General features: G+C 44.2%; 1 protein-coding gene and 2 pseudogenes across 4 annotated transcripts in view; all 3 read right to left on the reverse strand.

The window, feature by feature from the left end:
- USP8 (ubiquitin specific peptidase 8) overlaps positions 1 to 14,137 on the reverse strand; it is a 68,736-nt gene extending 54,599 nt beyond the window's left edge. For 3 of the 4 annotated variants that reach the window (XR_009453494.1, XM_059701498.1, XM_059701477.1), the window contains exon 1: positions 13,985 to 14,137. The gene's annotated coding sequence lies outside the window, so the exon portion shown is untranslated. Of the gene's footprint in view, positions 1 to 1,003; positions 1,040 to 13,984 lie in introns of all 4 variants that reach the window. The other variant, XM_059701486.1, reaches the window with a different exon arrangement.
- A 4,212-nt stretch (positions 14,138 to 18,349) lies between these two features.
- Positions 18,350 to 20,920, reverse strand: LOC132237359 (ferritin light chain-like; annotated as a pseudogene).
- Positions 20,921 to 22,469: 1,549 nt separating this feature from the next.
- On the reverse strand, positions 22,470 to 22,945 carry LOC132219192 (large ribosomal subunit protein eL39-like; annotated as a pseudogene).
- Positions 22,946 to 23,218: the final 273 nt, after the last annotated feature.

Genomic DNA, 23,218 nt, shown 5'->3' on the forward strand with positions numbered 1-23,218 from the left:
TTCACTATTATTAGATAAATGGACATCAATTAACATCTAATTCTAAAAAGCTGAGTAAAGCACAACAGTAGGGAGAAACAGCTTTTGTTCACCTACGTGAAACTCCAAAAGCAGCCCAATCTACTTTGATTCTAGTCACATTTACATTAAATAGTAATATTTTCTGATTTCTTGATACTCATCCCTTCTAACCCTGTGCCATTAATCCACTGACTTAGCAAACCTAGCTATATCCTTCTCTAAAGTCACGTTTTTATGATTCTCTATTTTTTCCATTTAAATTTGCTCTATATATCTACAAACACTTTTAACCAAACACTTTAATTAGTAACATCAGATCTATGAATTTAAAAACAATGAGCTCAGCACCATCCCGCTCGCCAGCTGGCCCCATCCCCACTGCGGGTCACCTTCCTCTGTGGGGCAACTAGTGGGGCGATTGGGGGGCCCCTGCAGGCACCTGCCTTGGTGGGCCTGGGGCCACAAGGCTGGGGGCAGCTCCTGTGTTGAGCATCCTGGTGGTTAGTGCGCATCACAGTGACTGGTTGTTCCACCAGTTGTTCTGCTGTTCGGTTGATTTGCATATTAGGCTTTTATTACATAGGATTATATAGGATGGTCCCTGACCGCCCATGATGAACAGTTTAGCCAGAGAACATACCCTACCTTCCCACACACACCATCTCCTCACCTCCTGCCTATCCTCCTAATGCTGAATACAAAAAGAATACATGCAAGACTGGTGGGGCTCACTGGTTGAGTACTGACCTATGCACCAGGAGGTTGTGGGTTCAATTCCTGGTCAGGGCACATGTCCAGGTTGTGGATTTGATCCCTACCAGGAGGTGTGCAGGAGGCAGCCGATTGATGATGTCTCTTCCTCTCCTTTCCTCTCTCAAAATGAATAAAAACATATTTTGAAAAATGAATAGACACATACTTTAAAATAAAATGGAATACATATTACATGACACCATTTGTATAAAGCATAAAAACAAACTACCTTGAACAGTATATTGTTCATATAAATGAGGTAAACCTATAAAGAAAAACAGGAAATGATAATCAAATTCTACTTCTGAGAAGGCAGAAGATATAATCAGAGGCATACACAAGGAATATCAGCAGTATCAGGAAGATTTTATTTCTCAAGTTGGGTGGTACACTGACAGGTGACCATTTTATTATCATGCTTTATAGCATATAAAAGAATTATGTGATGTACTTAACATCCTATATAATAGAGGTAATATGCAAATTGATCATCACTCCAACACATAAGATGGCAGCCCCCATGTGGACACAAGATGGCCAGCAGGGGAGGGCAGTTGGGGGGAACCAGGCCTGCAGGGGAGGGCAGTTGGGGGGACCAGACCTGCTGGGGAAGGCAGTTGTGGGCGATCGGGCCTGCAGGGGAGGACAGTTAGGAGCAATTGGAATGGCAGGGGAGCAGTTAGGCGTCGATCGGGCTGGCAGGGGAGTGGTTAGGGGGTGATCAGGCTGGCAGGGGAGTGGTTAGGGGTTGATCAGGCTGGCAGGCAGAAGCAGTTAGGGGCAATCAGGCAGGCAGGCAGGTGAGCGGTTGGGAGCCAGCAGTCTTGGATTGTGAGAGGGATGTCTGATTGCCCGTTTAGTGGGATTGGGCCTAAACAGGCATCCGGACATCCTCCAGGGGTCTCAGATTGGAGAGGGTGCAGGCTGGGCTGAGGGACACCCCCCCCCAATGCACGAATTTCATGCACCAGGCCTCTAGTATTTTATAAAAAAATGTTAAAGAAAAGTTATGAGCATAACAATGCAAGTATGAATAAAAATATGCAATTGTATATAAACATTGATGTTTCTCTCTAAAAATCAATAAAAATATATTTTTAAAAAATGTTATAGGTGAAACAAACACAAAATATGTGTTTGTTAAATACTGATTTAAGAAAATATTTGGAATATTGGAAGAGCCTAATACACATAAACACACACACACAAACACTCACACTCACACAATGAGTGGCCAGATTATTATGACCACCTGATGTTTGTTGGCAAATTAGCTATAATTTCGCGCTGAAGTTGCTCGAGGGCCAGACCATTATAAATAGGGAAGCAGGTTGTTTACCACAACAGAAGTGATTTTTTTCTGAAGATATGGGTAAACAACGTGATTTAACAACCTTTGAACGTGGGATATATTTGAACATGAGTGGCCAGATTATTATGACCATCTGACATTTGTAGGCAAATTAGCCACACACACTGCATTGTATGGGATATGGAAGCCAAAGGCCTATTCTGTCTGCAGTTACCAAGATAAAATGTCTCCAATTCGCACAGGAATACAAGGATTGGAAGTCGAGCATTGGAAAAAAATCATGTGGTCCGATGAATCACGTTTCCAGTTGCATCATGCAGATGGCAGAGTGAGAATTTGGCGGAAACAGCATGAAAGCATGCACCCCATATGCATGAGTACAACCCTTCAAGCTGGTGGGGGCAGTGTTATGATTTGGGGCATGTTTTCCTGGCATGATTTGGGCCCTTTAATTCATGTGGAACAACGTCTGAATAGCACAACATACCTAAGTATCGTTGCTGATCAAGTTCATCCTATCATGTTGATGGCGTATCCCAATGGAGATGGCTTCTTCCAACAAGACAATGCGCAGTGCCACGGTGCTCGTATTGTGCAGGAGTGGTTTCAAGAACATGAGGGAGACTTTACCTTGCTTAGGTGGCCCCCACAATCACCAGATCTCAATCCAATTGAGCATTTGTGGGACGAAGTTAAAAGAGCCATCAGGCAGCCACAACCATCAAATCTCATAGAACTGGACAGTGCTATTCATCAGGCATGGTGTCAGATTCCTCACATCACCTTTCAACATCTCGTGGAGTCAATGCCAAGAAGAATCGCGCAGTATTGAAGGCAAATGGTGGCCCAATGAAGTACTGATGGGGTGGTCATAATAATCTGGCCACTCACGTTCAAATATATCCCATGTTCCAAGGCTGTTAAATCACATTGTTTACCCATATCTTCAGAAAAAAATCACTTCTACTGTTGTGGTAAACAACCTGCTTCCCTATTTATAATGGTCTGGCCCTCTAGCAACTTCAGCGTGAAATTATAGCTAATTTGCCAACAAACATCAGGTGGTCATAATAATCTGGCCACTCAGAGTGTGTGTGTGTGTGTGTGTGTGTGTGTGTGTGTGTGTGTGTAAAACCTTGTGGAGTACAGCTTCTGTACAGGGGTGTGAGTGGAAGCAAGAGCACGAACACTGAGGAATGAAGAAATGGAAGTAGGTTGTAGATAACTTTTTAAAAATTGGCAAAAAAAAGAGAGAATGATGGAATTGGATGGAATGGTATTTTAAAACATGATTTCTGAAATATAAGAAGTAGCAGTTGAGGAATAATACTTTTGACTAAGAGAAAGAAAGATCAAGAAACTACTAGCTTTTTATCTTGGCTGGTTTGGCTCAGTGGATAGAGTCAGCCCAAGGACTGAAGGGTCCCATGCTCAATTCTGGTCAAGGGCATGTACCTTGGTTGCAGGCTTCATCCCTGGCCCTGGTCGGGGCATGAGCAGGAGGCAACCAATTGATGTGTCTCTCTCACATTGATGTTTCTCTCTCTTTGTCTCTCTCTCTCCCTTCCACTCTCTAAAAATCAATGGACAAATATCCTTGGGTGAGGATTAAAAAAAAAAAGAACTAACTTTTCAGGAAGGTGCTCAAGGAAACATGAGGTCTTAGTGGTACCATAACAGACATCACTGTGGCAGAGGGCAGGGGACATTGGAGCTTAACTATTAATGAGGTCCAGAAGACAGTAAGAAGAGACCAGTAACAAGAGTTATCCCTGACCTTTTTGCTCCCAACTAGCTCTGCTTACCCAACCACAGAAGGCAACATTTGCTCCCCTGACACAGGCCAGCTCTTGAAATGTAATTCCCAAAAGCAACAATCATTTTTTATTAGTGACATTACTAAGTGTACTAAGATAAAAACTAAAGCCAGAGTTAAGCAGAGTAACCAAGTATCAGTCTGATAGTATCTTTTTTCCAATTCCATTCTCTATCTGGGTCATAACTACTACTGGTCTAACCACAGAATGCACCGGTATGTTCAAAAAGTCAGATAGAGGCCTGGCCAATGTGGCTCAGTTGGGTGAAGCATCATCCCTATATTGAAAGGTTGTGGGTTTGATCCCTGGTCGGGGCACGTAAGGGAGGTAGCGATTGATGTCTCTCTCTCCCTTTCCCTCTCTCTAAAATCAATAAGCATATCCTCAGGTGAGGATTAAAAAAAAAAAAAAAAAAAGTCGGGTGGAGTCTATTTTGTTGATCATGACAATTAGGCTTCCTGGCTAGGAAAAGAAAGCTATTGATTTGAACCTTCTAAAATGAAGGTCTAAAATATGTTCTCATTTGAATCTGTTTCTCATGATTACCTTTAAAGTTTGGATCTTTAAAAGACAAAGAATATTAAAACTATCTATGCTACCTAGGCAACTTAAAATCATAAATCATTAGCTATTTCAAAGTTAAATAAAATACATATTACATGGCACCATTTGTATAAAGTTTAAAAACAAACTACATTGAACAGTATTTTGCTGTATTTTATCATTCACAGGTATTCTGCTGTGTTTTTAGGAACTCAAAGATCAGATGTGATCTGCTTCCTCACAAAGTTTAAAAAACCAATGTGACAGAAAATTGTAAGCAATGGTAATACAATATAATATGATGTCAAACTATAAAGAGATACAAATAATGTACAATGGGAAAATTAAGAAGAAAGATTAAGTATGACTAAGTAAGTGGGATCCTGGGAGGCATCATGGGAAGAGATAACACTTATGTGAATCTTGGTGGGAGAAGATTTTTGACAGAGATTAAGAACACTGTGAGGAAAAGTAAAAAAAAGTAAAGAATATCTTTAGGAACTAGTGAGTACAGAGAATGAACAAGAATCTACACTAAACCTAAAAAAATAGTCTAGGAACAGAAAATGGAAGGCCTTGAATGTCACAATAAAGCATTTATTATTTTATTTTCTAAAAGTAACAGAGCCATAGCAGGGTTCTAACAATTGAGTTATGTGATCCAAATTGACAACAGTACAAAGGCTTTAAAAGACTGGGAAAAGGAACACTCTGGTTACCTATCAGAATGATCTTAAGGAAAGATGATGAAGGTCAGAACTAGGGCAACAGAGATGGAATAAAGGAGGCAGATACAACAGACACTGCAAAGGTAGAATGACAGGAACTGCAAAGGTAGAATGACAGGACTTGGCAAATGACTAGACACATGGAGGCAAAGTACAGGAATAGGATTATGATGACATCTAAGTTTTTAGTGAGGGTTTCTATGAGAAAGATTGCACTTTTTAAAAGTTACCTTTTCTGTCCTTATTTGATTCTTGAGAACAGCTGAAATAAGTAGTCACCAAAGAACTACATTTGTTTCTACTTTCATTCATAAAATTATATGTGTGTGTGTGTGTATGTGTGTGTGTGTGTATATATATAAATATATATATATACACATACATATATACATACACACACACACATATATATGTATGTATATAAAAAAGCCAAGTGACCGGAATGCTGGAACCACTGGTTGCTATGATGCCCACTGCTGCCGGCCAACCGCCCACAGCCCCTTCCCCCGGCCAACCCCCCGCCGCCACCTCCCCTGATCAAAGGCAGGCCTGGCCAGCCAACCTCCCCTCCCCGCACCAGATTGGCTCCCATGGGGGGGGGGGGGCGGTGGCCACCAGGACCCTACCCATGCACTAATTTGTGCACCGGGCCTCTAGTCTATATATATATACTAGTAAAAGCCTAAACCACCATTCGAACAGTAGCTATGACGTGCACTGACACACAGGCATGGAAACATGAAACAGACTGATGAATCTCAAAAGGGAAGAGGAGAGGAGGGAGAAGAGATTAACCAAAGATCTTATATGCATACTAGAAGCCCGGTGCACAGATTTATCCACTGGTGGGGTCCCTCAGCCTGGCCTGTAGGGATTGGGTCGAAACTGGCAGTCCGACATCCCCCGAGGGGTCCCGGATTTCAAGAGGACCTCTAGTATAAGGTATATTGTCAAATAAGATGCCTGGTGTTGCCCCGGGTGGGTGGGTCAGTTAGTTGGAACATCGTCCCATCTACCAAAAAGGTTGTAGGTTCTATTCCCAGTCAGGGCACATACCTAGGTTGTGGGTTCAACTCGCTGGTCAGGGTACATATGGGAGACAACTGATCGATGTTTCTCTCTCACATTAATGTTTCTCTCTAAAATCAGTAAAAACATATCCTTCGATGAGGATTTTTTTTAAAAAAGGTGATTGGTATTAAAAAATACAGCACAGCCCTGGCCAGCGTGCTCAGTGGGTTAGAGCACTGGCCTGTGCCCTGAGGGTCCTGGGTTTGATTCCAGTCAAGGGCACATGCCCAGATTGCGGGCTCAATCCCCAGTGTGGAGCATGTAGGAGGCAGCTGATCAATGATTCTCTCTCATCATTGATGTTTCTCTTTCTTCTCCCCCTTTCCCTTACTCTCTGAAATCAATAAAAATATATTTTAAAAAAAGATTAAGAACTCCAGCTTCTGTTAAATAGCAATGCTCCAAAAGTAAAACCCAGGCAGTGCAGAAAATAAGTTAACAAGTGGGGAGAAAATGGAAGGCACATATATCCATCTCTTTTTGACATCCTTCTGATCCTTCCAAAGAGAAAGAGCAGAGATTAGATGACTTGAACCACAGAGTAAAGACTACAAATGTGAAGACTGAGGTTTGTGGTCATTTAAACTGGTCTTGATATCTCCACTAGGGTTTAATGCCAGCCACTGTGGAGATCCCTGGCAACGCTGGAAGGAAAGCAAAGTTTGTCTTCCTTGCCACCCATCATCTCACCTCACCTTTGCCCGTCAACAGCACGAGTATCCATTATATGTTCTGACTGTCTTAAATTTCATATAATCCATTTTATACTCATTCTAGTTAAAATGCCACACATACCGTGAATATTGATGAAATAATCTATTTTTTTTAAGCAATTCTAAAGTATTAAGAAGGCTCAACCTTTTCAAGAAATGTCACTGCTAAAATTTCTGGTTATTTTCTGAGTATCTACTATGTGTCCAGCACTGTACTAAATGAGAGCAGTGGTTTTAAAATCCATTTCGGTCACAACCAGCTTTTAAAAATATAAAACTGAAGAGAAAATGTGAGAGCATGTTACACACAGTAAAGAACTATTTCATGAAACTTTATTTTTGGTTATGTGCATGTATGTATGCTTATATAGAGCACTGAGTTGAAATGTAAAATGCATTTCTTGGTTGTGGCCAGGTAGTTTAGTTGGTCACAGCACTGTCCCAGTGCGCCAAGGTTGTGGATTTGATCTCAGGTCAGGACACATACAAGAATCAATCAATGGTCCAGCTGGCGTGGCTCAGTTGTTGAGCATCGACTTATGAACCAGGAGGTCACGGTTCTATTCTCTCTATTCTCAGTCAGGGCACATGCCCAGGTTGTGGGCTCAATCCCCAGTGTGGGGCATGCAGGAGGCAGTCGATCAATGACTCTATCTCATCATTGATGTCTGTCTGTCTGTCTCTCTCTCCTCTCCCTTCCTCTCTGAAATTAATAAAAATATATTTTAAAAAATCCATCAATGAATACATACATAAATGAAACAAATTGCTCTTTTTCTCTCTCAAATCAATAATTTTTTTAAGAGTAAAATGTATTTCTTAATACAATAGGTCACACTGAAAAGTATGAAAGTTCCACAAAGCAATGCTACCCTAAGTGTGGTCCATAGGCTAGTGCAGGTTGGGAAACTTTTTGTTAAGTCTGTGATAAAATACAAAGCTTATGACAGATGTAAATCAATTAAACACACTGAACTTTTCATAGTAGTGACATTCTCTATGAAGAAAGCAGTGCAGTGATTAGCTGCAAGCCTGTTACAGAGACTGGCTCGTTTGAGTAACATTGCTCTAGGGCAGTGGTTCTCAACCTTCCCAATGCCGCGACCCTTTAATACAGTTCCCTCATGTTGTGGTGACCCTCAATTTCATTGTCACAAATTGAACATAATTAAAGCATAGTGATTAATCACAAAAACAACATGTAATTATATATGTGTTTTCCGATGGTCTTAGGCAACCCCTGTGAAAGGGTCGTTCGACCCCCAAAGGGATCGCGACCCACAGGTTGAGAACTGCTGCTCTAGGGGATAAAGAGAGTACCACCATCTGCCTTCTGATCACAAATATCTAACTTAGTCTAATTACCAAAACCAAACCAATACTCATTAAATATTAAGCCAACAATTAATTGTTACACTATATACTAATATGTGACTCCAGTCCCTGGAGAGTCAAAAGAAATGGGAAATTCTATTGTAGCTTGGGGCGGGGGGCACTTCTTCCAATCCACAAATTCTTTGACATTCTTTCCTTCAAAAGATAGAGATCTATCATCCAATGGGAGAAGGGCTCTGACTGCTCTGACCAATAGAGAATGTTGGAAGTAATGCTGTACCAATTTCTGCGTTCAGGCTTTAAGAGACAGCTTTTACTTCCTGTCTCTTCAATCATTTGCTCTTGGAACTCAGCCTCCATAATCGTGAGAAATCTGAGCCACATGAAGAGTCTACATGCAGGCACTCCAGTTGGCATCTCCAGCTAACTCCCAGCCAACATTAACTGTCATTTATGCAAATGAACTATTTTGGATGTCCAGCCCAGTGGAGATTTCAGATGACTACAAGTGCATGAAACCCCAAGCAAGAACCAACCAGCTGAGTCCAGTCAGTCCAGAGAAACAGGGGAAAATAAATTGTAGTCTTACGCCATTTTGTGTTAAAACAATTTGTTATAGAGCAATAGGTAACTGGAACAATAACCAAGATTTGAAGAACTAATAAGTCTTTCTTATTTGTAATACTAGAGGCCTGGTGCATAAAATTCGTGCACTGGGGGGGGGGTGTCCCTCAGGCCAGCCTGAACTTCTCCAATCAGGGACCCCTCGGGGGATGTCTGACGACCGACAGAAATCCTTCTCACAATCTGGGACTGCTGGCTCCCAACTACTCGCCTGCCTGCCTGCCTGCCTGCTTGATTGCCCCTAACCACTCCCCTGCCAGCCCGATCACCCCCAACTGCCCTCACCTGCCGGCTTATTTGCCCCTAACTGCCCTCCCCTGCCAGCTTGGTACCACCCCCCCCAAGTGACCTCCCCTGCCGGCCTGGTTGCCCCCAACTACCCTCCCTTGCAGGCCTGGTAGCCCCTAACTGCCCTCTCCTGCAGGCCTGGTCGCCCCCAACTGTCCCCCCCTGCCCACCTGGTTGCCCCTAACTGCCCTCCCCTGCAGGCCTGGTCGCTCCCAACTGTCCTCCCCTGCTGGCCTGGTTGCCCCTAACGGCCCTCCCCCGCAGGCCTGGTCTCCTCCAACTGCCCTCCCTCCCCTGCTTACCTGATCGCCCACAACTATCCTCCCCTGTTGGCCATCTTGTGCGAGAGTGTGATGCTCAATTTGCATATTACCGCTTTATTATATAGGATTATATAGGATTAGCAACTCATATTTAATGGACATTACTAGTATTTTCCTTTCATGTCCACCAAAATAAGTATTTTCATTTATAAAAATTTACTAGAGGCCCGGTGCCCAAAAATTTGTGCACTCGGGGGGAAGGGGGGGTCCCTCAGCCAGGCCTGTGCCCTCTCGCAGTCTGGGACCGATCGGGAGATAACGACCTGCTGGCTTAGGCCTGCTCCCGGGTGGCAGAGGGCAGGCCCAACCCCTAGGTGCAGCCCCTGGTCAGGCTCAGAGCAGGGCCGATTGGGGAGTTGGGGCGCCTTTCCCTGTCATGCACAGAGCAGGGCGGATCGGAAGGTTGCAATGCCACCCTCAGTCACGCTCAGGGTAGGGCTGATTGGGGGGTTGGGGCACCGCCCCCTGTCACACTCAAGGCAGGGTCGATGGGGAGGCTGCGGCGCCACCCCCTGTCACACACAGAGCAGGGCCGATCAGGGGGTTGGGGCACTGCCCCCTTTCACTCACAGAGCAGGGCCCATCAGGGGGGTTGGGGCTCCGTACCCTGTCACGCACAGAGCAGGGCCAATCAGGGGGTTGGAGCGCTGCCCCCTGTCACTCACAGAGCAGGGCCCATCAGGGGGGTTGGGGCTCCGTACCGTCACGCACAGAGCAGGGTCGATCAGGGTGTTGGGGCGCTGCCACTCTCACACTCAGGGCAGGGCCGATGGGGAGGTTATGGCTCTACCCTGTCACGAACAGAGCAGGGCCGATAGGGAGGCTGTGGCCCTGCCCCCTGTCACACACAGAGCCACAGGGCAATCAGGGAGTTTGGGCACTGCCCCCTGTCATGCTGATCCTGGTGCCGGGAGGCCTCGCGGCTCCGCTGATCCCGGTGCTGGGAGGCATATTACCCTTTTACTATATAGAATAGAGGCCTGGTTCACGTGTGGGGGCCGGCTGGTTTGCCCTGAAGGGTGTCCTGGATCAGGGTGGGGGTCCCACTGGGGTGCCTGGCCAGTCTGGGTGAGGGGCTGAGGGCTGTTTTCAGGCTGGCGGGTGACTGAAGCTCCCAACCACTCCTTTTTTTCTTTTTTTTTAAATTCTGGGCCAGCTTTAGCTCTGAGGCTCCAGCTCTTAGGCCTCCGCTGCTGAAAGCAGGTTTCTGGCCTTTGTTTACCTTCTGTATTTGAAACAATGTTGTGATCCTGCTGGCTGAAGCCCGGTGACTAAAGCAGGTTTCTGGGGTTTTGTTTGGCTTCTATTTTTGTAACATAGTTGCTTAGAGTTGCAGCTCAGAGGCCGGCAGCGGTAGGCAGGGAACGTTGGAGTCCTCTGTCACTGAAGCAAGCAAGCCTCATGTTAGCTTCCAGCTGCCTGGCTGCCAGCCGCCATCTTGGCTGGCAGTTAATTTGCATATTGCCCTGATTAGCCAATGGGAAGGGTAGCGGTCGTACACTAATTACCATGTTTCTCTTTTATTAGATAGGATAATAAAATATAATGCTAGAAACAGGGGAGCAATGGGCAGTGGCAGCTCATCCCAGGCCAACCTTTTCTCTGACTTCCCAGTGAGACAAAGCAACCCAGCCTAGGCCCTCCCGTTGCTTCTTCTACACCCGTCCTTGTTTCACTGTCCTAAGTGTTTTTTGAGGCATTCTATAACTTGTTGCTTGCTTTTCTAACAAAATAATTACACACAAAAATTTTTTTTACCTTACACATTGCGTACCACATAGAAATCTCTAAGACATATGCCAGGGACCACACGTTTTTGGGCAAACTGCACGTTATTTAAATCATCATAATGCACTTTAGGTGTTGTTTTTCAATAATTATAACATTTTTATTTACAAAAACAAACAATTAAAGTTCTTAGTACTTTTTTAACGTATGGTACTGCGTAAAGCATTTTCCTCTATGAAGAGGGACCAAACAAAATTTACATAAGTATCTAGATTTGCTCCTTTTTCCATGGGTGTGAAAAACGAGAACACTTGTGAGCGGTCCTTAACAGATGGCGCACGGAACACGAGAAAACTCCTGAGCGGTACGAAATGTGTTAAGAGAAATATATATATATATATATATATACACATATACACACACACATATAAAACCCTCTTGTGCAAATAGATGGAACGGCGGAACAAACGAACAACCGGTAGCTATGACGTGTGCTGACCACCAGGGGGCGTATGCGGAACATGGCGGACATCAGCAGCAGGCAGCATATCGCAGAACATGGCAGGTGTCAGCTGCGGCAGGATGGTGGAGCAGGTGAGTGGGGCCGGGCGCCAGACCAAGTTGGGGCACCAGTCGCTGTCATCAGGGCAAGTCTCTGGTTGTTACTAAAAATTCTTTGCTCCTGTGCTCCACGGTCCCACCCGCCGCTTGCACCCGCTGCAGGCGCTTGGTGCCGGCCCTGATCGCTTGGTGCTGGCAGCTGGTGTAAGCAGTGGCTGCTGGCCTGATCGCCCCTCAGGGCTTCTCCACCTCCCCCTGCTCCTGAGGGGCGATCGGGGCCAGCAGCCGCTGCTCACACTGGCTGATGGCGCCAGGCCCGCTTGCATTTGCTGCTGGTGCCAGCCTCAATAGCTCCGTGCTGTCAGCAGGTGTGAGCAGGGCCATGTGCCATCAGCGCATGGAAGTGGCGGCAGCGGGAGCAGGGCTGCCAGCAGACAGGGGCTGGGGTGGGAGGGAGGGGGAAGAGCCATGGCAGGAGGGGCTGGGTGGGGACATGGAGGATGGGCTAAGACCCACCCCTGTCCTCACCATAGCCTTTCGGCCAACAGTTCCTTTCAAGGTGCACAAATTCGTGCACTGGGCTGTGTGTGTGTGTGTGTGTGTGTGTGTGTGTGTGTGTGTGTGTACAGTGTCCCCAAAAAAGTATACATTTTAACAGCTGATAGCTCAATTTTGAAAAATGAAATGTATTTTAATAAGCAATGCCTTTATAATTATTCAAAGTGTTTGTATACATTTTCTTGGGACAACTTATATATATAATGCTGGAAATTTTATGGAAAAAAAATTGAATGTGCTGGATTTATTTTCCAACTGTCATACTTCACAAATGTCTTTCTTGTTCTTTCCATTATGTTCACATTAATAAACAAATGACCATAATGATAAAGTTCAAGTAAATATATATAAAAAATCAAGGCTAGAAAGACAGGTTTAAAATACTTTCTGTCAGTTTTTCTCATGCATTGTTTCTCAAAAAATACAATACATACCTAAGTGCAATTAATGCATATTTATGTCATTAATGACAGGTTGTTGCTGTTTACAATTATAAGGTCCTTACTATCTAATTTTAAAGATGCATCTAATGTGTCAAAAGGAAATGCACATTTAAGGCAATCATAGCAATATGATGAAGACAAAGCACAACCTACATCACCTTTCACTTAAACTGGTCCAAGTGCTATGGAGTCATAAGAAACTATCTGAATCCATCATGAAAGACATTTAACGACTTAAAAAAAAAATCTGTTGAAATGCAAAATCTGCTTACACAGCAAAGCCACAGAGCAAACCTAGAAGAGGAACCCATCCTTAACAAGTAATCACTTCACAATTTCAAGTGCTGCAACAGAAGCTCTACAAACTAAGGATGCTTGCAGATTCAGAAAGAGTAACATCCATTAGTTCGGAATCCCTTTCATCTTAAATTCTCTGAGCTCTTAACAAATATTAAACCCCTTTGGCTCTGCAACACCTGTCTTCAGGTAAACATTTGTTAGTGATTAAGTGACCTGCCTCAAGGTCACAGAATGAACCGGCGGCACAAAATAAACCCAGAAGAGTGGTCTGCAGTTTTATGCATAAATGAACATCACTGCGATTCAGGTTTCTGAGAATTTCCAAGGTGGAGTGGAGGTGAAATTCACTTGTCCCACGACGCTAGGGGAGGCCACATTTTAAGAAAGAAAAGCTTTTCTTTGAGGTAAGTCACAGTTTTAACTCTGATGAGCTTAGAGGTTCTTTAAAGTCATACTCGGACTTCGCTAAAAGCACGTTTGGGACCGGGGAGGGATGGCGAAACACCCTGAGGGGTTACAGTCAGGCCGGGGATTGTAGCTCGTTCGCAAAAACGGAGAAAACGGAAGCGAAAGGCAGTCTATCAAATTCGGGTCTGAGTGTACACGAAGGGGGAGGAATGGTCAAGGCCACCTGGTAGGACCGGAGAGCCGGAATCCTCACCAAACTCGCCGGGCAGCCGTCGGCGGGCAGCGGGGGAAAGTCGAGGTTGCGCCCTTCCTCCGAAAGCCCATTCTAAGTTCGGGGGGTCCCACCCCCTCCGCCGTCAGGGCTCGCCTCCCGGGTGACCAGCAGCCGGAGGAAGGGAAGGGGGTTCCCCGCGGACGGCTGGCGGGGAACGAAGGCCAGGACCCAGACCCGCACTCACCTTGGCGCCAGGCGCGCTTCACTACCGCCGGCCTCCTCGCCCAAGGCCCATCTCCCACCAACCTCAGGAGCAAACAGCCTTCGCCATCCCGACGAAGCCAGCCCAGCTCATCCCCCTTTCCCAGTTTGCACTGCGCTGCGACGCGTCTCGCCTTGACGCCACGGAGGGCGGGGCCGCGCGCGCGCACTGCGGCCGCCGGGCTCCTCCCCAGGCCGGGCCGCGCCGGCGCGGGTGCGCGGGGCGGAGGGCGGGGCCGGGCTACGCTGCACCGAGGCGAGCTCTCCGGTCCCTCGGCCTCTGAGCCCGGCGTTCTTCCGGCGTAGCCACCAATTTGCATTTTATGATGTCCATGGTGCCCAAACCGGTTTGGCTCAGTGGATGGAGCGTCGGCCTGCAGACTGAAGGGTCCCAGGTTCGATTCCGGTCAAGGGCATGTACCTGGGTTGCGGGCACATCCCCAGTGGGGGATGTGCAGGAGGCAGCTGATCGATGTTTCTCTCTCATCGATGTTTCTAACTCTCTATCTCTCTCCCTTCCTCTCTGTAAAAAAGTCAATAAAATATATTTAAAAAAAAAAAAAAAGATGTCCATGGTGACTCTGATGCTGGTGGTCATGGATGAGACCTGAAGAAATGTTACTTCACCTGGTCATGAGAAAACATTCTCTTCACTCTTGAGTTTATTTTTAAAATAGCTGTCTGTGAGAAATCTTGAGAAAGATTTTTGAAAGTTTAACGAGATTCTTTATGCAATTACTGGGGAGTTTATAGTCTTATCTCTGAAGTATTTTAAAATTCAAAGTCCATCAGCATCTCATTCTATAATCTGCATTGTCTAAGCCATTGTTAACGGTCCTTTCTGTGGTAGACGTGTGAGAGTGAGGTGCTATTCCAATTGATGTTTCTTTGATGGCCAGCTATTCTATGGTAGTTTTATTTCAGAGGTGTGAGTATATTACACATACAGGTAGGTAGGCAGAGTATGAATGTGCTTCCTCTCGGTGGGTCATATAGTCTGGAAGTGGGTAAGTACCTCAGTGATTACACAGTACCTCTACAGACAAGAGAGCGTATTTCAGAATGTAATAGGGTGACTGTCTCTCTTTGTGTAGTATATTCATGGATAAAAATTGAATGGATGAGCCTATTTATATGCCTGTGTCTGGTAGTGTGATCATTTGGGATAAAAAAATGTGTAAGTGCCCTAACCGGTTTGGCTCAGTGGATAGAGCGTCAGCCTGCGGACTGAAAGGTCCCAGGTTCGATTCCGGTCAAGGGCATGTACCTGGGTTGCGGGCATATCCCCAGTAGGAGATGTGCAGGAGGCAGCTGATCGATGTTTCTCTCTCATTGATGTTTCTAACTCTCTATCCCTTTCCCTTCCTCTTTGTAAAAAATCAATAAAATATATTTTAAAAATTGCGTTAAGTACATTCCCCCCCACCACCACACCACACATTGGACTATATGAAATAGGTCAACAGATCTATATTTTTCTTCTATTTAGGATAAATGTGCATAATACCATTAGTAGATTATATAGATGATTTTTATTATTCCAATTTATGTTTCAATATAAACATAAGACGTTCATATTATCTTGTATATGAAAGAAATCACATTTATGATACAAGAGATTTAATTAATACCTGGCATATATTAGGTGCTCAGTAAACATGGTACCTGATGCAAAGGTGGCTAGCATCCTGGAGGGAAAGTTGAGGAGTGTTTAACACCCTTAATTTACTCCATCAGCACCCCCTATCCTTGAATGGGGTCAGTTAACATTTTTATCAAATTTTTTTGGTGAAGTGCTATGAAAAAGCAACTTCAAGCCTGCCCTTCCAACCCACTTGGGCTCCAGCACCCTTCTATACACAGACTGTGGATCTGCCAATGGCTCTCTGATCCAGCACAAACACACACAAACTTTTTTCATCCCACATCCCCCTTTTACCATCCTCTCACCCTTCTTCCATTCACAGCCAAGTTTATTAAAAGAATGTCTAAATTTAGGGTCTCTTCTCACCTCTTTTAGGGGTAACTCTTGTGGTTGAGGCCACCAGGGACCTCCTAAATGCAAGATCTAGTGGAGACGTTCCAGTCCTTGTCCCTCTTAGCCTTTCTCTGGCATCTGCTGTGACTCTCCTCTTTTGCTTTCTGCGAGTTCTCATTCTCTTGCTACCTCTTCCACTTCGTGGACAGTTCCTTCTTAGTCTCCTGCAAAGACATCACTTTCTTCACCCACCCCTCCCTGAGACGCCCCTCCCCCGCCCCCGCCCCATCCCAGCTGCTGTTCACTGCTGCTTAATCCTAAATGACTAATGGGAATTAATTAGGCGTGCAGTGGAGTTTGGGGAGAAAGAGCTTTCTAGATTGAAGAACCATCATACCTGAAGTCCCTGAAGTAGGAAGGAGGTGTAGAGCATTTAGGGGGAACTCATAGGAGCTGAGGGTAGCTGGAGAGATGGTTGGGAGCCAGATCATTTGGGACTGCGACCATACATAGATTTAGGGTTTTGCTTTTACCCTAAAAGCCATGAAAAGCCTCTCGAGGATTGTAAGCAAAGGGATGACAGGATTCGATTTACTTTTAGAAAGATAACTCTTCCTGCTGTGGGAGAGAATAGTTTAAAGGTGGGTATGAGAAAATGTGGACAGGGAAAGGGGGGCGGGAAAAGGCTGCTGCTGGACTCTGGCTTGAGCCATTGGGTGGATGCTGCAGTCATTCACTACCGTGGGGACACTAGAAGAGAATCAATCAGGTTGGGGGAGGAAAGAAGAGGACTCAATATTGAACTGAGGATTTCAAGTGGCCAGGAGGCCTCCAAATGGAGTTAGATATTTAAAGAAATTAGAAATATGGGTTTAGGGCTCAGAAAGGAAATGTGACTTGGTCTCTCTTAAATTCAAAGATTCAGGGTGTAAAAGGAAATTCTCATTCAAATTAAAGTAGACAATTTATATAAGTTAGTGGTAGAACAGTCATCAGCAAGTAAGTACAAGCAAGTAAGAGAGACTATTGACTGAAACACAAGAGACAATTAGCTTAGAAAGACTGTATTTCAAGCAAGTGCTTCAGAGAGTGACAGTTTAATCACAGATAACTGTTAAATAATCAGCTCGTCAATTTAAGGAATATTTTTATTTACATGAAGAAAGGAAAACGGGGGCAAACAAAGAGTTTCTGTGTCTAGTTTTGAAACACTTTTTCTGCTGCAGGTCAGAACTATCAACCAAGAACTATTAATCTTTTAAAAATTGAAAACTCCCACAGGCTTAGATTTTAAGTGGGTATTTAGGGTACACAGTGCTTTCTGGAGTAATCTGGCGTAAACACTCCATGTTAAATTAAAAGAGGCTTGTATTTGCTACACAGCTTTAAAGTGAGTCTTCTAGAGACTTTGAGTATTGAGCCAAGTCTTTTAGAGATTCTGAGCATGAAGCGTCAGTTATGATGAAAGATATGGATTCACATTTTAATAAAGAATAAGCTATATAAAATACTGAGTCCATGAAGGTGTCACAAAAGATACTTTCTCAAATACCCAAAAAAGTTGGGTAGTACAATGAAGACCCATGTACCCATCCCCCAGCTTCAATTACTATTAATTGTCAGATAGCAAAACGATATATCTTAAAAATAATTGTTTTTTATTTTACTGTAAAATATTATTTTATAATCCCCTAATTTATTTAAGAGTACACTGGATATTTACATTTCTGATTTAACAATATTATAAAAAGCACTGAGTATAAAAATATATACTCTACATTTGTAGCATAAATATTACTGCACATCCATGATAGACACCTTAAAATAAATTTTCAGAAGTGATATTCCTGAAAATGGCATGGGAAATCCCGAGATTTTTTATACCTGTTACTGAACTGCCTTTTAGTGAGGTTGAACTAATACTCCCACAAGCTGTGTATGAGATTAGTTGCTCCAAACCCCTGCCAACACATTTTCTGTTCTTTTCATTTTAGCCATTTTGATAGCCAAAATGATGCCTTGTTGTGGGTTTTTTAAAAAATGTATATTTTTAAAAAATATATTTTTGTTGATTTCAGAGAGGGAGAGATAGAAACATCAATGCTGAGAATCATTGATCGGTTACCTCCTGTATGCCCCCTACTGGGGATCAAGCCTGCAACCCGGGCACATGCCCTTGATCAGATTGAACACGGGACCCTTCAGTCTGCAGGCAGACGCTCTATCCACTGAGCCAAACCAGTTACGGCCATGGTCGGCAAACCACAGCTCGTGAGCCACATGTGGCTCTTTGGCCCCTTGAGTGTGGCTTTTCCACAAAATACCACATGCGGGCGTGCACGTACAGTGCGATTGAAACTTCATGGCCCATGCGCAGAAGTCGGTATTTTGTGGGAGAGCCGGTATTTTGTGGAAGAGCCACACTCAAGGGGCCAAAGAGCCGCATGTGGCTCGAGAGCCACGGTTTGCCGACCACTGACTAGGGCTTGTTGTGGTTTTAATGTACATTTCCTTGATGACTAAAGAACCTGAACATCCTTTAAAATGTTTATTGGATAATGTCCTTTGGATAGTCTCTTTCTTGAAATGCCTGTTGATTGGGCTTTTTTTTTTTTTTTTAACTGATTTGCAGAAATTTTTTATATATTCTGGGTATGCATCTTTTTTATTTACATATTGACAATATCTTCTCTCACTCTGTGTCTTGTCTTTTCACTGTTTATTGGTGTCTTTTGGTGAACAAAAATTTATAATTGTTTAATAGTCCCAATTGATCACATTTTCCCCCGTTCATGGTTAGTGTTTTCTGTATCCTGTTTAAGAAAATTTTGCCTATTCTGAGGTCAAAAAGGTTTTCTCCTATAGACTTTATTATTTAAAAAAAATTTCCCCATCTGCTTATTTTTCTGAACTAAAGGGGTTCGTTCACCTGCACGCATCAAAGCCCAATCGAATGTGAACAGGAGTTTGCAGCCAAGAAAGTAAAGCTTTATTTTTTAAGGAAATGGAGCCAAACCTGGAGTCACAGGTGAGGCCATGCTCAAAGACCTGGCTTCTCTACCAGAGGCTATATTGTTTCACTCGTGACTTTTTAAATGTCTTGAGTTGGGAAAGTTTTGAAAACCAACGTCTATCCAAATTGAAGAGCTACTTTAAAAGCTAACCACAGAGCCCTGTGATATCAAATCTGAAGTAGTGGAACAAGCAGCTCTCTGCAAGCAGAACCCTAGGGAAAGCAATTACACAACTCCCACTTTACTTTAGCCAAAGTGTCTCTTTTACCAAGTAGGCCATATTGCAAGCCAGTGAGGATATGATTTAATTGCAAGGGACTGAAATAAAAAACTGAGATCATCTGAAGTAGAATCTGAGGTTCTTTCTCTCTCGTGTCTGGAAGTTTTCAATTGTATCAGGGAGTATTTTATATCTTTCCCTCCACTAATACCCTGGTACCATGACTTTGCGCCATCATTTTTTTTTTTTTCCTGCAAAAAGCTTTATTGTTTCATTTGGTCCAATGCATGGGAGAGGGCTCCAGGGTGGTTAAAAGAATGACTAGTAGTTTCGGGAAGAGGCTCAGGTACTAGTAAAAGCCAGAGACACCAGGGAAATGCAGAGGGGCCTCTGAAAGGCCTCTGGGCTCCAAAGGCTCCTAGTCATGCTTGAGAGGGAGCCTTTCAAAGAGATACTCACCCAGCCCAGCCTGAGAGCCAGCCAGCCTGTGGATGTTAGTCAGGTGGTCGCCCATCTTCTTGATGAGTTTCACCACTCACCCAGGAAATGGTTCTCCAGCAAGTCACAGGAGGGTCTGCGATGGTAGAGCCCAGGGCATGCAGCTCCAAAAGGGCCTGGTTCAGGTTATTCTCCAAGGCCAGGGTGGCTTCCATGGCATCCTGAGTTTTGCTCCACTCATCTTGGGAAGGCTTCAACACATCCTAGAAGAGAATGCGGCCGCCACACTGGTTTTGCAACTTTAAGAGATGCTCAGCGCCCTCATGTTCTTCTCCGCCAACTCGCCAACTCACGGAAGTGGCCCATGCCCTCAACAGCCACATCATCAGGTCGAAATAGTAGCCCAGAGGGGTAGGTGTAGGAGGCCCGCAGATGCAGGTTGGCCAGGTCGTTGACCGCAGCCTCCACCTGGGTGGAATAATTCTGACAAATTTGGGAGCTCATGGTGGTTCAGCAATAGGAGTTAAGGTAGAAAAAAAACCAGTTGGCTGTCCTGGAGGTGTTCCTGAAGGTGGTGACTGGATAAGATGCAGGAGAGTGGTCAAAGACCGGAAGAAAGGGTGTCCTTGGATCTGTTGTGTCCAAACACTGTTGAAGCAAAAGACAGATCCAGGACCGCTGAGGGCACTGCCCTTCGCTCCATCATTTATCTCTTCTTTCACCTTCAGTGTTTGGTCTGTTCTTCATTTTCTCTTTCAACTTACAAACAAGCTCAGCCTCCCCAGTTCATCATACAATAAAAACCCTCAACCTCTTTCCTTATACACTTTTCCTTCATCACCAAAGTGCACACAAAAAGTAGTCACATTTGCTGTCTCTATTTTCTCACTTCCCATTTCTCCTTAACCACTTGTCCAATCTTATTGTTTATACCAGTCTGTGGAAATTACTCCCTTGACGAATCTCAAAATTAGTGTATCCAAACTGAATTTTTCACTTCCCCAAACCTTACATGTCTCTTTCTGTTAAGGGTCACTCTCAAACACTCAGGTTGCCAATTATACAGCTGTGTCTACAAAACTTATTCCACTTGTCTTCTGCCTTCCATTCCTCCTGCCATTTTCTACATGATCTCATTATCTCTTACCAAGCTATTTTAATGGTCTTCTAATTGCCCTCCTTGCTCCTTGTGTGCTCTTGTCCAATCTATCCTGTACAAAACTAGATTAATCCTCTTAATTCCAAGTTCTAACCTTATCATGTCCTAGTTTGAAGAGATAGTTTTCCCCATTGTCTTTTTTTAAAATATATTTTATTGATTTTTTACAGAGAGGAAGGGAGAGGGATAGAGAGTTAGAAACATCCATGAGAGAGAAACATTGATCAGCTGCCTCCTGCACACTCCCCACTGGGGATGTGACCACAACCAAGGTACATGCCCTTGACTGGAATTGAACCCGGGACCCTTCAGTCCTCAGGCCAGTGCTCTATCCACTGAGCCAAACCAGCCAGGGCACCCCATTGTCCTTAATACCATCACAAAATGGATCAAATTAACTTATTTTTACTATAGTAAAAACTTGTAGGGAGCGGCTCTAGGGTCAAGCCTCAGGCTGACCTGTGGCAGGGCCACAAACAAGTTTCAGCCTGGATGGCAAAACTCTCCTACCATAATTAAGCCTGACCTTGTAGCCCTCCTTAATTCTTTCCCAAGTAGCTAATGAACTGTAGGAGGTGCAGCAAGTGTTGCCAAAACAAGAATATTTGTATACATGTTAATCTAACCTTGTTTTTAATTAGACTATAAAATAAAGCATCGGGTTACAGGCTGGGTCTTTTGTGTCCTCATCCAGGCACGGGAGATCCACCAAGCCCCAGCTGTATTCTCTTGTCTGTCTTTTCTTCAATCCTTCACCACCCCTCCTCAGGTTCACCCTTAGCAGTGCTGATGCAACACAAAAACTATTTTACTTCATGCTTTCTTTTAAATTCTCTACCTTTGTTGATGCAGTTCTAGATTTCCCCCCATTCCTGAATATCTAAATTCTTCCCATTTTTCAAGATAAAAGGTCTTTAATGAATACCCTTTCCTACCTTCTCTATCTGGTGAACTCCTCTTCCTTCAAGAACCAGTTCAAACATTATTTTTTTTCTATATACTGTCTGTAAACTGAGTCAATTACTATTTTTTAAAATAATTTTTAAAATATATTTTATTGATTTTTTACAGAGGGAGAGGGATAGAGAGTTAGAAACATCGATCAGCTGCCTCCTGCACATCCCCTACTGGGGAATGTGCCTGCAACCAAGATACATGCCCTTGACTGGAATCGAACCTGGGACCCTTCAGTCTGCAGGCCGATGCTCTATCCATTGAGCCAAACCAGCCAGGGCTAATTACTATTTTTTTTTTTTTCAGTTTAAAATGTCTCACACATTACTGAACCAACCTACTACTGCAGAAAAAAAAGTCAACAGAGCAAAATCATGAGTTTAATAATTTTCCAATTAAAACGCCCAACTGTCTAGACCCGTGGTTGGCAAACTGCGGCTCGTGAGCCACATGCGGCTCTTTGGCCCCTTGAGTGTGGCTCTTCCACAAAATACCACATGCGGGCGTGCACATAAGGTGCGTTTGAAACTTCGTGGCCCATGCGCAAAAGTCGATATTTTGTGGAAGTGCTGGTATTTTGTGGAAGAGCCATACTCAAGAGGCCAAAGAGCCACATGTGGCTCGTGAGCCACGGTTTGCCGACCCACTGGTCTAGACTAGACACAAGAGATCTTTTCAATCATTTAAAGATGCAGGCAACCTGGATACAGCAAAAATATATGCGCCATCTCTCATGTGTGATTTCTCACAGGCCCAGTTTGGTTCTCCAATGTCTCCTCTTCAAGTTGTACCTGGTTTTATTACCAGTTTTCATCCTAATTCATTGGGGGAATGGGCAAATTCTGCTTTTGTTTCTTGGCCAGGAATCTCTTGGTTCTGAAAGTCTTTTGGGAAGACATGGCGAAGGAGAATCAAATGCACACACCTCGATGGAGGAGAAAGAACTAATTACTATTTTTAAATGCTTTTTCTTATTGATTTGAGAGAGAGGAAGCTAGAGGGAGAGAGAGAAACCAATGTGAGAGAGAAATATCCATCAGTTGCCTCCATATGCAACCCCTACCAGGAATTTTACCTGTATCCTGGGCATGTGCCCTGACTGGGAATTGAACTGGTGACCCTTTGGTGCATGGGACGATGCTCGACCAACTGAGCCACACCGGGCAGGGCTGAGTTAATTACTCTTTACACACACACACACACACACACACACACACACACACACACTGAGTGGCCAGATTATTATGACCACCCCATCCGTACTTCATTGGGCCTCCTTTTGCCTTCAATACTGCGTGATTCTTCTTGGCATTGACTCCACGATATGTTGAAAGGTGATGTGAGGAATCTGACACCATGCCTGATGAATAGCACTGTCCAGTTCTGTGAGATTTGATGGTTGTGGAACCAGCTGCCTGATGGCTCTTTTAACTTCGTCCCACAAATGCTCAATT

Source organism: Myotis daubentonii, chromosome 1 (genome assembly GCF_963259705.1).
Source record: "Myotis daubentonii chromosome 1, mMyoDau2.1, whole genome shotgun sequence".
NCBI lineage: Eukaryota > Metazoa > Chordata > Mammalia > Chiroptera > Vespertilionidae > Myotis > Myotis daubentonii.